At 34.2% G+C, this 12090-nt stretch overlaps 1 protein-coding gene across 7 annotated transcripts in view; it reads right to left on the bottom strand.

The window, feature by feature from the left end:
- Positions 1–12090, bottom strand: part of LOC129943273 (dystrobrevin beta) — a 261581-nt gene that overhangs the window by 183274 nt on the left and 66217 nt on the right. For all 7 annotated transcript variants that reach the window (XM_056052587.1, XM_056052585.1, XM_056052586.1 and 4 more), the window contains exon 2: positions 1665–1720. The gene's annotated coding sequence lies outside the window, so the exon portion shown is untranslated. The remainder of the gene's footprint in view (positions 1–1664; positions 1721–12090) is intronic.

The raw sequence follows: 12090 nt of genomic DNA, 5'->3' as shown, positions 1-12090 counted from the left end.
GTATATATTTTTACTTTAGTGTTCTGGCAGAGTGGGTTTCGGTTGAAAACTGGCCGACTTTATTGCTTAAATTGATCTTTCAAGATGTTTAGCAACGCGACACTTAAAGTTGGGCGCCAAATAAAACTACACGTTTTTAACTTTAAATAAGTTTATTTTTCTACTACTAGAAAATTACACAATTAAAACACTTCTATATGAAATGGTCAGCTTACAAGAATCGACTGGACTTAAAGCTATGCGACTGTACCAAACATCGCTTGTTCTTTTTGATTTCAATCAAAGACTTGATAAGAGCTCTCTCTTGTTCAGCTTACGGTTTATGCCGTTTTTTTATTTACCAAATTTGCATTTAGGGAATTGAAATCAAAGCTGTTTCTTTGAGTGAAATCATTGAGAACAAATAGAAATAATGATTGGGGTGACCAGATGTCATAACTTATACCATATGGACGTCACAATATCAAAATTTTGTTTGTTGCTTCTATCAAAATTCATAAACTGTGAAATCCCATTACCAGATGGATTAAAAACTTAAAATTTGTTTCGGATTTTTTCCTCTTAAACAATTACTAGACGGTCAACGCGTTGGTTCTCTGGTGTAAAAATGACGTCAAAATCTGTCCCAAGGGTGTCACGTCGAGTAATCGTCAATGGAAAATGCTGTTAACGCGATGACATTGACGCTCACGTTGACACATATTTTTTGTCTTTCTGTGACCGTGTAATGTATGAGTCAATGCTATTGGGACACTATGACCCGTTTTTGACACGGTCGGTCAACTCAATGACACTGTAACACCCAAAGACACTTTTGCACCGAGTCAAGGTATATTTTTAATGTAATGCCATAGCAAAGTATAATAAGGAAATTAAGTTGACAGATTGTCCTATTAATTACTTTTAACATGTGATTTTTATTTAAGTTCGTTTTGTTTATCCAAGTTTTGATAAAATTTTTATAAGAACTATAAGCCTTTAAAGAGCGACTGACAGTGACAAATTAAAAGCTCCCAAAAGTATACCTATATTGTAACAATGTAAATATTCTTTCCCAGCTTAAATTAAAAAAATTAAAATAATATTTTTCTGTTAAATCGTGTGCGATCATCAATAGATTGCGAGTCAGAGTTTGACAGCGTTGACAGAGTTAACTAAACGTCACTTTAACTCACATTTATGTCATTTTGGGACAACATTGATCGGAGGGTGTCATTCATGTGACAGTCAAAGTTTTATTTAATGACACTGTGAACGTTGACAGTGGGTTGACAGATAAAATGTGTATTATTTGTTGACGTCAAAAGTCAACGCCTTGACTCTTTACGTTTACGGTGTAATCATAGCTTTAGAAATCAAATATTGTCAGATAAATTTTTTTGTTCTGAAAAAGAAAGGTTTAAGCTTCATGGATTCATTCATAACAAAATGTTTGTTAAAAAGTGAACTAGATCCAAAATAAACTGAGTTTAAGCCTCTGTTAAGCGCTTGTTTGAAACATTGAAACACATTTTTTGTTTATGGCAGAAGTATGCAGCTTATTTTTCAGCTTGGCAGAAATAAATCCTCACAAATCATCATAAATTTCATATTCGCAGTATTTTTCCAAATAATTTTCATATAGAATCTGACATGACTTAAAAATGTAATCTAAAAAAACTCACCTCTACTAAATATTTCCGTTTAACTTGTTTAAATCTCCGCCAACAACATTAAAAATCTGCAAAATAAATAAACACAAAAATATATCTCATTAATTTTATAATTCCATAGCAAATTTTTACATTTTATTCAACTTTTGATAAATATTTAAAAATTTTCAATAAAATGTGTGTGTATGTTCGAAAATATTTCATATACAAACAAAATCTATTTATTATAAATGCATGTTTAGAATTTTATCTTTGTGATGTTCATTTTGAAATAGAAACCAAAAAAAAAAAGAAACACAATTTATAGAATGTGAGTTTATCTAAAATACGAGTACGATCCATAAAACAAAAGTATTTAGAAAAAAAAAAAACAAAGGAATTAAAACATCAAACCCGTAATCGCAAATATCCCCCAAATGACCACACCCCTCCGGTCATTTATTGATTCAATTCGGAAGCATCAAAAAAGAAAAAAACAAGTCCTTTTTTTATTCTGCGCCCACAGGGAAAAAATACGATAAAGTTATTTTTGTTCATATCGCTCCAATAATATTAAACGAACTTTAATACTTTAATAAAGCATTTAAGGTGACCATACCTATCTTATTTTTTTTCTACAACAAAGTGCATATTATATATATATATATTTAGTTGTTTTGGCTTAGAATACATTTTTTTAACAAACCAAATTTCAAACACAAAATATTTTTTTTGATATTTCAAAGGCAAGGGCTTTTCGACTTCCGTACGACAATGTCAGAAAACGTTGTTTCAGATAAAATATTTTAAAATTTTAAATCGAAAATAGTCCACAAAAGTTAGATTTTTAACTCTAAAAAATTCCCTTAAAAGTTCTCTCATTTATGACAGAAACTAAAGCTTTAAGGGTGGTGAAAGGTGGAAAAGTACCCTTTTTTGCTTATTATTTAAAAAGTATGGATTTAATAAGTTAAAGTTAAAGAAGTTGAAAATACACATTGCAGCTCATCTTATTCTTCACAAAAAAGATTGTGGCTATTTTTTCGAGTAGTTGATAGAATTGGAGAACAATGGTTAAAAAATGTCTGGGTTTATCGCAGTTAGTCAAATATTTTAGAGAAATCATATTTTTTCATTTTTTTCGAATTTTTTTATTTCTAAAACATTTTTTAAATAGAAATCCTAGTTTCAAAGTAAAGCTGCCAGGATTTTGCATTTGTTTAACAGCTCTCAAGAACCTGCAATATAATTTTCATTATAATGAAATTATAACAATTCTTTATTTTTTCGCCAAGACGGGGGTTAAAAGAGTTGGACTTTTTCAATGGTATCTCATAAACTTTTTTAAAGTGCTATTAGCAACCTTTGAAATCAGCCTACCCTGAATACCATACTGATCTAATAAAAATAGAAGGCTTTGGAATTTGAGCACTGGCGATACTTTGTTCGATATTCATCACCTAAACCTTATTTTAAAGATTGTTATACACTACAAAAAAGTCAGGAGGTTAAGTTTCGTTAGGTTGATGATAGGGTAGATCAATGTACATCCATTGTAAACTTTCTTAAACGAGTGATTAAACCTATGATTCATGGGTTGTCTTAGTCAAGTCATTAAGAGGCTTAACTAAGCCCTTTTACTAATATCTTCAAGTTCTTGAAGAAGTGTCTGCTTAAGAATTTGATTTAAATGCTGCTGGATGAACATGTTGATATCACCTTGTGATAATGCTATCGTTGATGCCTGGAATGTAGGGTGCCACTGCCAAGACTTAGGCTCGCAAGATGCTGCTTCAAACTAAAATTCTGAAGGAGTGGACAAGATTAAGAAATTTAGAGTAGAAACCTGTTCCTACACCAATTTTTGAACCGTCAGTATTCGTTGCTTTCAGGAAAAAGGTCAATTTCCTTAAAAAATAAGTTCAGAAGTAAATGGTTTAATATTGCTTCCATTCTAGCGTTAGGAGTGATCCTCATTGCTCCTGTAATACCTATACATGGCATTCTCTTTACCTTTTGTAGGGGTTTTTGGGCTTTTCTCTAACGCAGTGTGCATTAAATTTTTTTATTAAAAATGCTACGAGCATTATCAAAAAAAAGAAGGAACCACATTGATAACTTCCCATTTATCGATATTTCTAAAAGATTTACAAAATAACAACTTTTTGATTAAGATAATAAGAGCTTGTACTCAATATCTTCCATTTTTATAAGTCTTCAACTGTTTTCGTAGGTTTTCATATTTTGTAAAAGAAAAAGTTTTAGATTGAATTTTTCTAAATACTTAAGTAAATGTTAACAATAACATTTTACGTTGGATTTTTATATTTTTTTGTTGTAGAAAATCAAATAGTTTGAAAGTCCTTAATATATTCTCGAGATATTCGAGTCGAAAATCATTTTTTTCTAAATTCTTATTTTGTATAGACCAAATACTATTTATTCGATTTTTCTAAGAACTTTAACAAATGTTTAAAACAACTGTTTTAATACAATTTATTCAAAGCCAATATCTTTAAAAATTGCCAAGATAAAAAAATTAGCAGGGCCTAGTATTTTACAACTCCCAACCAATCCTGTGTGCGAGTAATTACAGGGATGGAGGGGACCTACAGTTTATATGCCGAATCCGAACGGCTAATTTGAATAAGCACTATTTCATGACAAGAATTACTCTTGGAGAATTTGTCACTTCCTCGCAAGAGGCAATAATCGTGAATAAAAATGTAGGTGCCACAGGAAGGGAAACCCGCATGACAGTCCAATATACTAGCTATCATGCCACAGGTACTACAAAAAATTGCCACGATATTCGAGTCGAAAATTACTTTTTCACTTACTTTTATTGGAATTTTATTTCGATATTTTTAAACATTTTACCAGGTGTATATTTAATAAACATTGACAATAAAGATCGGTAACAAATTGTCAATTTACAACTTAACAACTGTCAAAATTTGTTCCATGAACAATTTGTCAATTTTTTTTTAAATTGTATGAAAATAACCGACAATTCTCATCTTTTCGTCATAACGAAATTATCATGACAATGAATTGTCAAGCATTTTTTCACATTTGTCAGGAATTTTACCACAATTTTGTTCTGACAATTCTTTTATGAAATAGAAAACAAAATTAAAGTTCCAATATTGACAATTGCTACAGGAAACTCAGATACGGTCAAGTTTTGATAGTGAAAAGTACTACAAGGATAAACGATATATTTTCAAGTGAAAGTGATGACAATTTTTAGTGTAATACGTCGCCGAAGCTCTCGGAATTTTGAACAAAGAATAAATAATGACTTAAAATCGTTAAATGACATCTCGAAGGTGCTTCCAGTCTTAACTTGAATACATCGCCTTGAGACATTTTGGCTTTTCTGCGATATTCTTCCATTTATTAACTATAATTTCATACCTCAAGGCTTTACCAAGTTTTGCGAATAAAATTTCTTTGTTTTCTAAAAGCAACTAAGTATACTTATTTTCAGAATTTTATTGATTTTGAAGCTCTTGATTTGTATTATTTGTATACACTTAATTTTTTAATATTAAAACAAAATTTTGCCAACTGTGAGATTTTGAAACTGAAAGATTGGCAGCGTTCTGTTAGTTCTAACATAGAAAAAACTTCTCAATAAACGATGAAAATTGAAACAAAATGCAAAGGGTTTGCTCTAAGTTCCATCGTTCTTCCATCATAACACATTTCAAGATTTTATAATAAAATTGTCACGAGAAATTTGTCATTGTATTTTTCTGACAAATTTGATACTTGTCAATATTTTATAATATACAGATCTGTCAGACAAATGTGACAAATTTTTAAAATTGTCACCTGTCAATTTGTATAAAATAGGGCCCAGATTTCAAAAACGCCATTCTTCGATGCATTCAATTATTCGAGGTGAACATTTTTATCAAAAAAACCGTGATTTGTAAAGGGGGATTTTTTAACTATTATCTTTTTGGAAACACCTGTTTAAACAGTTGACGCACGTTTCGTATTTTATTTCACTGTCAAACATCTTCAGTTTGGTCTATAATTTAACCATGAATCGGTTCACAAACGAACAACACTTGCAAATTATTGAATTTTATTATCAAAATGCGTTCTCTGTTAAGAAAGTTCTTCGCGCGCTTCTTCCATTTTATGGTCAGTTTAATTGACCCACTGAAGCGGCTATTCGGGCTATTTTGACTAAAATTCGCACCAAATTTACATTATTGGAACTGAAGAAAATATCTCAGCTGTATCCGCCAGTGTTAATGATTACCATCAATTACCGATTCGTCGCCGCTTGCAGCAATTGGGCCTCTGTTACTTTACAACGTGGAAAATTTTGTGAAAGGATTTAGGCGCGATGCCTTTCAAAATACAGCTAGTACAAGAATTTTAGGTATGATGCCTTTCAAAATACAGCTGGTGCAAGAATTGAAGCCGAACGACCTATTGTAACGTACAATTTTTGGTGAATGGACTCTTGGAAATTCAGCCGAAGATCCACTTCTTTACCGAAAAAATGTGTTCAGCGACGAAGCTCGTTTTTGGCTCAATGGGTACGTAAATAAACAGAATTGTCGAAAAGTCTCTATACTGCAATGCTTCCAATTTTTCCAATTCATCCAATTTCGCAACAAGAGATTTAAGACTTCCTTTAAAAGCTGATAGATCGTCCAAATCAAATTCGATCGGTTCATCCGTCAAATTACCAAGATTGATCTAAGTTTGTACAAAATTAAGTCGATTTATAATGATACATTTGAATACTCTATTGACCAGCCTTGATGAATCCAATCGGAGTATTTTAATAGGGTAATCGAAATGAATCTTGAGCGTGTCGATGAACAGCGGTGGCAAACCTGTTTTAATATGAAGAAAATAATTAGGCGTTGTTGATGGAAGAGCAAAGACTAGCTTCAAAAAGAAAAGTAATAATTTTTCCACATCGTCATATTCTCTGTAGCCTAACACTTGCGAGGAGTAAAGCATAACAGTTGCCACAGTTTGAATTTTTGAGTTGAGTTTAAATTTTGCTGAGTGGTGGATGGATTTATTTTCAATGCAGTTTTTCCAGGAAACGCAGAGGGCAGCCTTCGCTTCCTGAAGTTTTTACTTGATAAGTTTTTTCATACAAAGGTTACTTGTTATGGTCACACCGAGGTATTTGACTTCCCTAACAACTTGGACTTCCTGACCTGGTACTTCCATTTTTCATAACTAGCGTATCTTCCGTGTCCTTTTCTGAAGATCATTATATGATAGATTTGCTAAGGTTCACTGATAAATTCCATGTATCGAAGTATTTTCCAAGTCACGACCATTTCTTGCAGTTGGTCTGTGGATTCCGATAAAAGTACGATATCATCAGTATACAATAAGCCCGGTAAATTTTCTCCCGCAAAGTTCACCTCCTCCTCCTGTGTGCTCCACTAAACCCCAAATACATTACATTTCACACTACTCTGCACATAAATGTGCAGAGTAGAGAACACAGCACCTTGAGCAATACAGAAGTACAGAAGAGAAAGAACAACAGAAAGAAAGAAACGCATGACAACAACACGCGGTAGGTTTCGAGACGGTCCTCCATCTTTCTACTAACCACGCTCACTGATGCTTGATTTCGGTGATCGATGGGAACCGAAGCTTTATCAGTGACTAGGCCGTTGCCTAAACCCTAAATAAATTGATTATAGAAAAAAATACTCAAGGCACATCCTTGTCATCCTTGGCCAATTGAAGAACTGAAATCTTTGGAAAAGCATTCTCCATCCCAAACGGCTATTGAATCTTTAGCATAAAGTGATCTTAAAATACTTATAATTCTGGAAGATATGCCGATATTCGAAAGTTTAAGAAAAAGTGCTTCTCGCTCAATGCTGTCAAATGCTGCCCTAAAATCTATAAAAAGGCAAGTTGAATATCCAGATCGAGATCCAGCTTGCAGCTCACTGAGCTTAGAGTGTACGTTTACCCACAAAGTAAGCCTACTGAATATCATACTCGCAAATATCTTCATAAAATAAAATAAAATTGGTGGCGCAACAGTCCGTTTGAGAACTAGGGCCTAGTAACTGACAACTCTCAACCATTCCTCTGTGCGAGTTCTGTTGTCAGGGATGGAAGGGACCTACAGTTTTAAGCCGAATCCGAACGGCATATTTGAGAAAGCACTCTTCATGACAAGAAATACTCTTGGAGAATTTGTCAATTCCTCGCGAGAGGCATTACCCGTGAAAAAAACTTTAGGTGGCATAGGCAGGCCTCTCGCATGACAGTCCAACGCACTATTTGCCACGGGTACTAATATCATCATAGACGCGTTTAAAAACGATATATATAACGATAATGAGATTAGATGCATCTCCTTTTTTAAATAATGGGAAAATCATTGAAGACGGAAAACTAGGAGGAATGACTCCAAACTCGAAGATTTCATTATAACAGCAAAGAAGTTGGGCTATTAAATCGCGGGATGCATACTTGAAAAATTCAACTCGAATTCGGTCTGTTCCAGCTGCCTTGTGTATTCTCACTCTTTCTATCGCTGCTATCAATTCTTCTTCCGAATAGGTTGAATCCAGAAAATTATCTCTGATATATGGCGCAGAATAGTGGAACTTTAAGGCCTTGCATACCGTATTGAGCAACAAGGAAAAATTGGACTAAGCGAATTAACCATTTGAGGCGCAGTCAATGTCAACATTTCCATGAAATAATCTTCAAACAATAAATTATATGGACCGTACCGAATCAAATAAAGATTTCATGCATTTTTCTGAATTTGATGTGTTTTTTTTTTTTGAAAAAAGTTTCTTATAGCTTTTAAAAAATTAACTTTACAATGTTAAATTTAATTGAAGTCGCTATCGTCATTGGTTCGAGTGATATTTGGGGCCAATTTTTCACTTTTTTAAATATGTAGAAGACCTTTTAGCTCATTTTGATATTAGTATTTGATATTAGTATTAAATTTAATTGAAGTCGCTATCGTCATTGGTTCGAGTGATATTTGGGGCCAATGTTTCACTTTTTTAAATATGAAGAAGACCTTTTAGCTCATTTTGATATTAGTATTTTGTAAAGCAACATTTACATATGAGAAATCAATATCTTTGAAAATTCTTGAGGTATGAAGTACGAACAAAGGTATTCAGAACGTACAGACTACGGACGCAGAGACGCAAGGACGTACGAATATGCGAATACACGTACAGCCTTTTATTTAAAATCTAAAGACCTTAAAGAGCCGAGAAATGTCAACATATTTAATTTATGTCAATAAACTCCTATGAAGTTTTTTGAGATACCACAGATCCTAGACTATCCTAGACTATAAAAATCAAAGTAATACATTTTCATTTTCGAAGCGATGGTCACTCCATCCAGCACATTTTTCATTCCAGTATAGCGAAAGTATTTTATGTGGGTGAATAGTATATCTATATGTGTATGAGTGTTTATATTATTTCGTATCCTATACATATATTTATTTATAAATACTTCAGTCATATCCAATGAACATTAATAAAGGCATTTTTGGTCAGCGGGCAATTTATCCAAACACTACGCACCGATATCCGCTTCGATATGAGCTGACATCTCCATTAAGGAAATTAATATAATAAATCCCCCTTCAACAAAAAAAAATATAAACAACAAAAAACCCACATAATGATTCGGAAAATGTAACGGGCAACAACTACGTCTGCCGGTCGGTCCTGGAGAGGTAGCGCTCGTTGACAGGAACATAAGTGCACACAAATTCTACTATAATCCCTCTTCGTCGAATAAACCTCAAACAAAAATTACCAAACAAAAAACCAACCATCGAACTAAGGACGAAGGCTCCTTTCACAACATACATAAGTTTAAAGGACATTATTATTTCTTGGCACTTTTCATGCGTCAGTGTCAAGGTCATGTAAAATTCGATTCAATCATAATCACCACGCACCACACCGCTTCTCCATCATCGTGTCCTTCACAAATTCATAAGATACGGTTTGCTTTCAACCAAAACCATCGTCCTCATCATGATTTTGATCAATGCCATCACAGGACCTAAAATACCACCAGATTGAGTAGACCACTCTGCTGCTACGCTGCCTTCACCATCACCTCATCATCATCATCATTTGCTCCCACATCTCTGGGACGGCTCTTGTTCGGTTGGGTGTTTGATTCAAAATTACACTACTCAGAGCTTGGAGCTTGAAGCATGGCTAATGGTTTTAATGTGGAATCACAAGGGAATGAAATAACCAAAAGGTAAAAGAACACCGAAGCCGTAAAGTTGCCGGTTTGTGGATGTCATTGTTGGACTTATCGAGGATTTACAAATTACCTCACACCCACACCTATTGCCACTCTCCGCAACCACCTACGAGTACGACACTGGTATACTATACCACCGTACTTGGTAATCAAACTGTCACTCCATCCAGTCCTTGAATCCTTAGATGATATCCTCGTTAAGACGAATGTTTTTTGTTTGTTGTTGTTTTGAGGTAAGGTCTATATAGAAATTGGTCGAGATATCCAAATATCATTTTGTTGGTGTGGGCATTTGAGATTCAGGAAATAGATTACCTGACACTTTGGCCTGAGCTGTACTGTGCTGTGCAAGGACATGCGTGTGGCAGCCACCAGCTATCAGTTCATCACCCCATACACAGAAAACGCCCCCAATTCTTGATTTGAAAAGCAGCTTGACTTGTCAGATTATACAGAGGTAAGGTAGGCGCATGCATTACGACGACGACCGAGTGAACGGGCGACCGACGCGTGGTGTCTGATGTATGGCAATGGCAAAGCTTGAGAGTGTCGATTGATTTAAATGCACAGATTGTTCGAAATGACAGATGATTGTGGGTGAGTGAGATGGGGAAGTCTGATGGTTTTGCCACAGGCATAGGGTTACCGGTAGAAGGTGTGTAATAGTCAGCGGGTCTAATCACTATACCGCACAACGACCACCGCACCGCCTCGACTACGACAACGACAACGATAACTACAACGACGAGACGGTTTAATATTGTAATCGATTACACACTCGAGAAAGCAGTCTTGACAGATGGATATCTGTTCTTTAAATATAGTCGTACTTATGTAAACTCCAGGCATCATCAGGAAGGACAATGGTTTCAGCTAACGATGTTTTAGTTTAAGGCAATTTGAAGAGAACCATGTTTGATTGTTGTTATAGCATAGTAAAGTATATCTTCCAACCCTATACACATATACAGAGAATGCTAATGCCTTGAATGTTTTATTGGAGGCCCTTTGGGTATTCGATAGCTGTTAAACAAGTCTATAATGGATGGAATTAATCGAATATTAAGTATTTCAAACCCTATAGGTGGGAAATGTTATACGCAAGGTGTATATTTTATAGACTAATCTAGATATTCTCTATTGGTTCGAGGATTTAACCGGATGCCGAAAGTAGGTTCATATATCTATTTTAGATGGGCATTTACATTATTTGACCAATTTGGAAATTAGTGCTTAACACTTAGCAGCGCATTTATATGTAGATAATTGTATATCAAGTTACTTGAATATTAAATGTGTAACTTTTGACTCCTTTTTTTGTATCCTGTGTATTTGTATTCCTCTAATGAATATTTAAGGAAACATGACTTAATAAAAGCTATTTAAAAGGTGTGGAAGCTTTTACAACGTTATCAAAGCTAAGAAAATCGAAATTAAGCGTTCAATAAAGGTTTTTGTTGATAATGTTCTCAATCAATCTTTTCGTTTTGATACATTTTAAATTAAAGAACAGAACATATCTTATTCGTTGGAAAAGTCAAGTCTTTCAACCAAATCGGTCTTAAAAAATTAAAAGAATAAATAGAGACAGTTTTGTCCTAGAGAATAGTCATTGTTTCAATATTTTGAAATTTAAGAACATCTATTTTCCGAACACAGTACGGAAAAGAAGAATGAAATAAAAAGTAAAGGCCCGATTTGACTTCCTTGGGGGACTTCATTTAATTAGGTTCTAGGAAGCTCTAAGCAAGATGATAAACAATTAAAAATATGGGCATACAAAATATTGCAAATTGTTTTAATTGTCTTACCTATGTTTACATCGCCCCCCCCCCCCCCCAAAATGTTTTCATCTTTAGCTGCAGTAACCAATAAAATCAAAAACAGAGATGAAAATCTAAATAGACAGGATGGAATCAAACGTCAGTAAAGAAAAGAAAATTTGAGCCGGCAGAAGTCACAGCTGTTGACGATGGCTTGGCCTCAAAAGAGAAAAAGTCGACACATAAACTTAGTACTTAGCAGTGGCGCCAGTGAAGTCGATGAGTCCATTTCTGGGTGTCTCATGGATTTCTCTGACTGTGACGATGGAGATGTGGGAGCTTTTGAGAGAATGATATCAGATGGGGAGAATTTTCTCCGCAAGCTCCGACTATTAGGTGGCGCCATTAGTGAC

The sequence above is a fragment of the Eupeodes corollae genome, chromosome 1 (genome assembly GCF_945859685.1).
Source record: "Eupeodes corollae chromosome 1, idEupCoro1.1, whole genome shotgun sequence".
In the NCBI taxonomy this organism is placed as follows: Eukaryota; Metazoa; Arthropoda; class Insecta; order Diptera; family Syrphidae; genus Eupeodes; species Eupeodes corollae.
The sequence above is the reverse complement of the archived record's forward strand: the minus strand, read 5'-3'. Positions and strand labels throughout refer to the sequence as shown.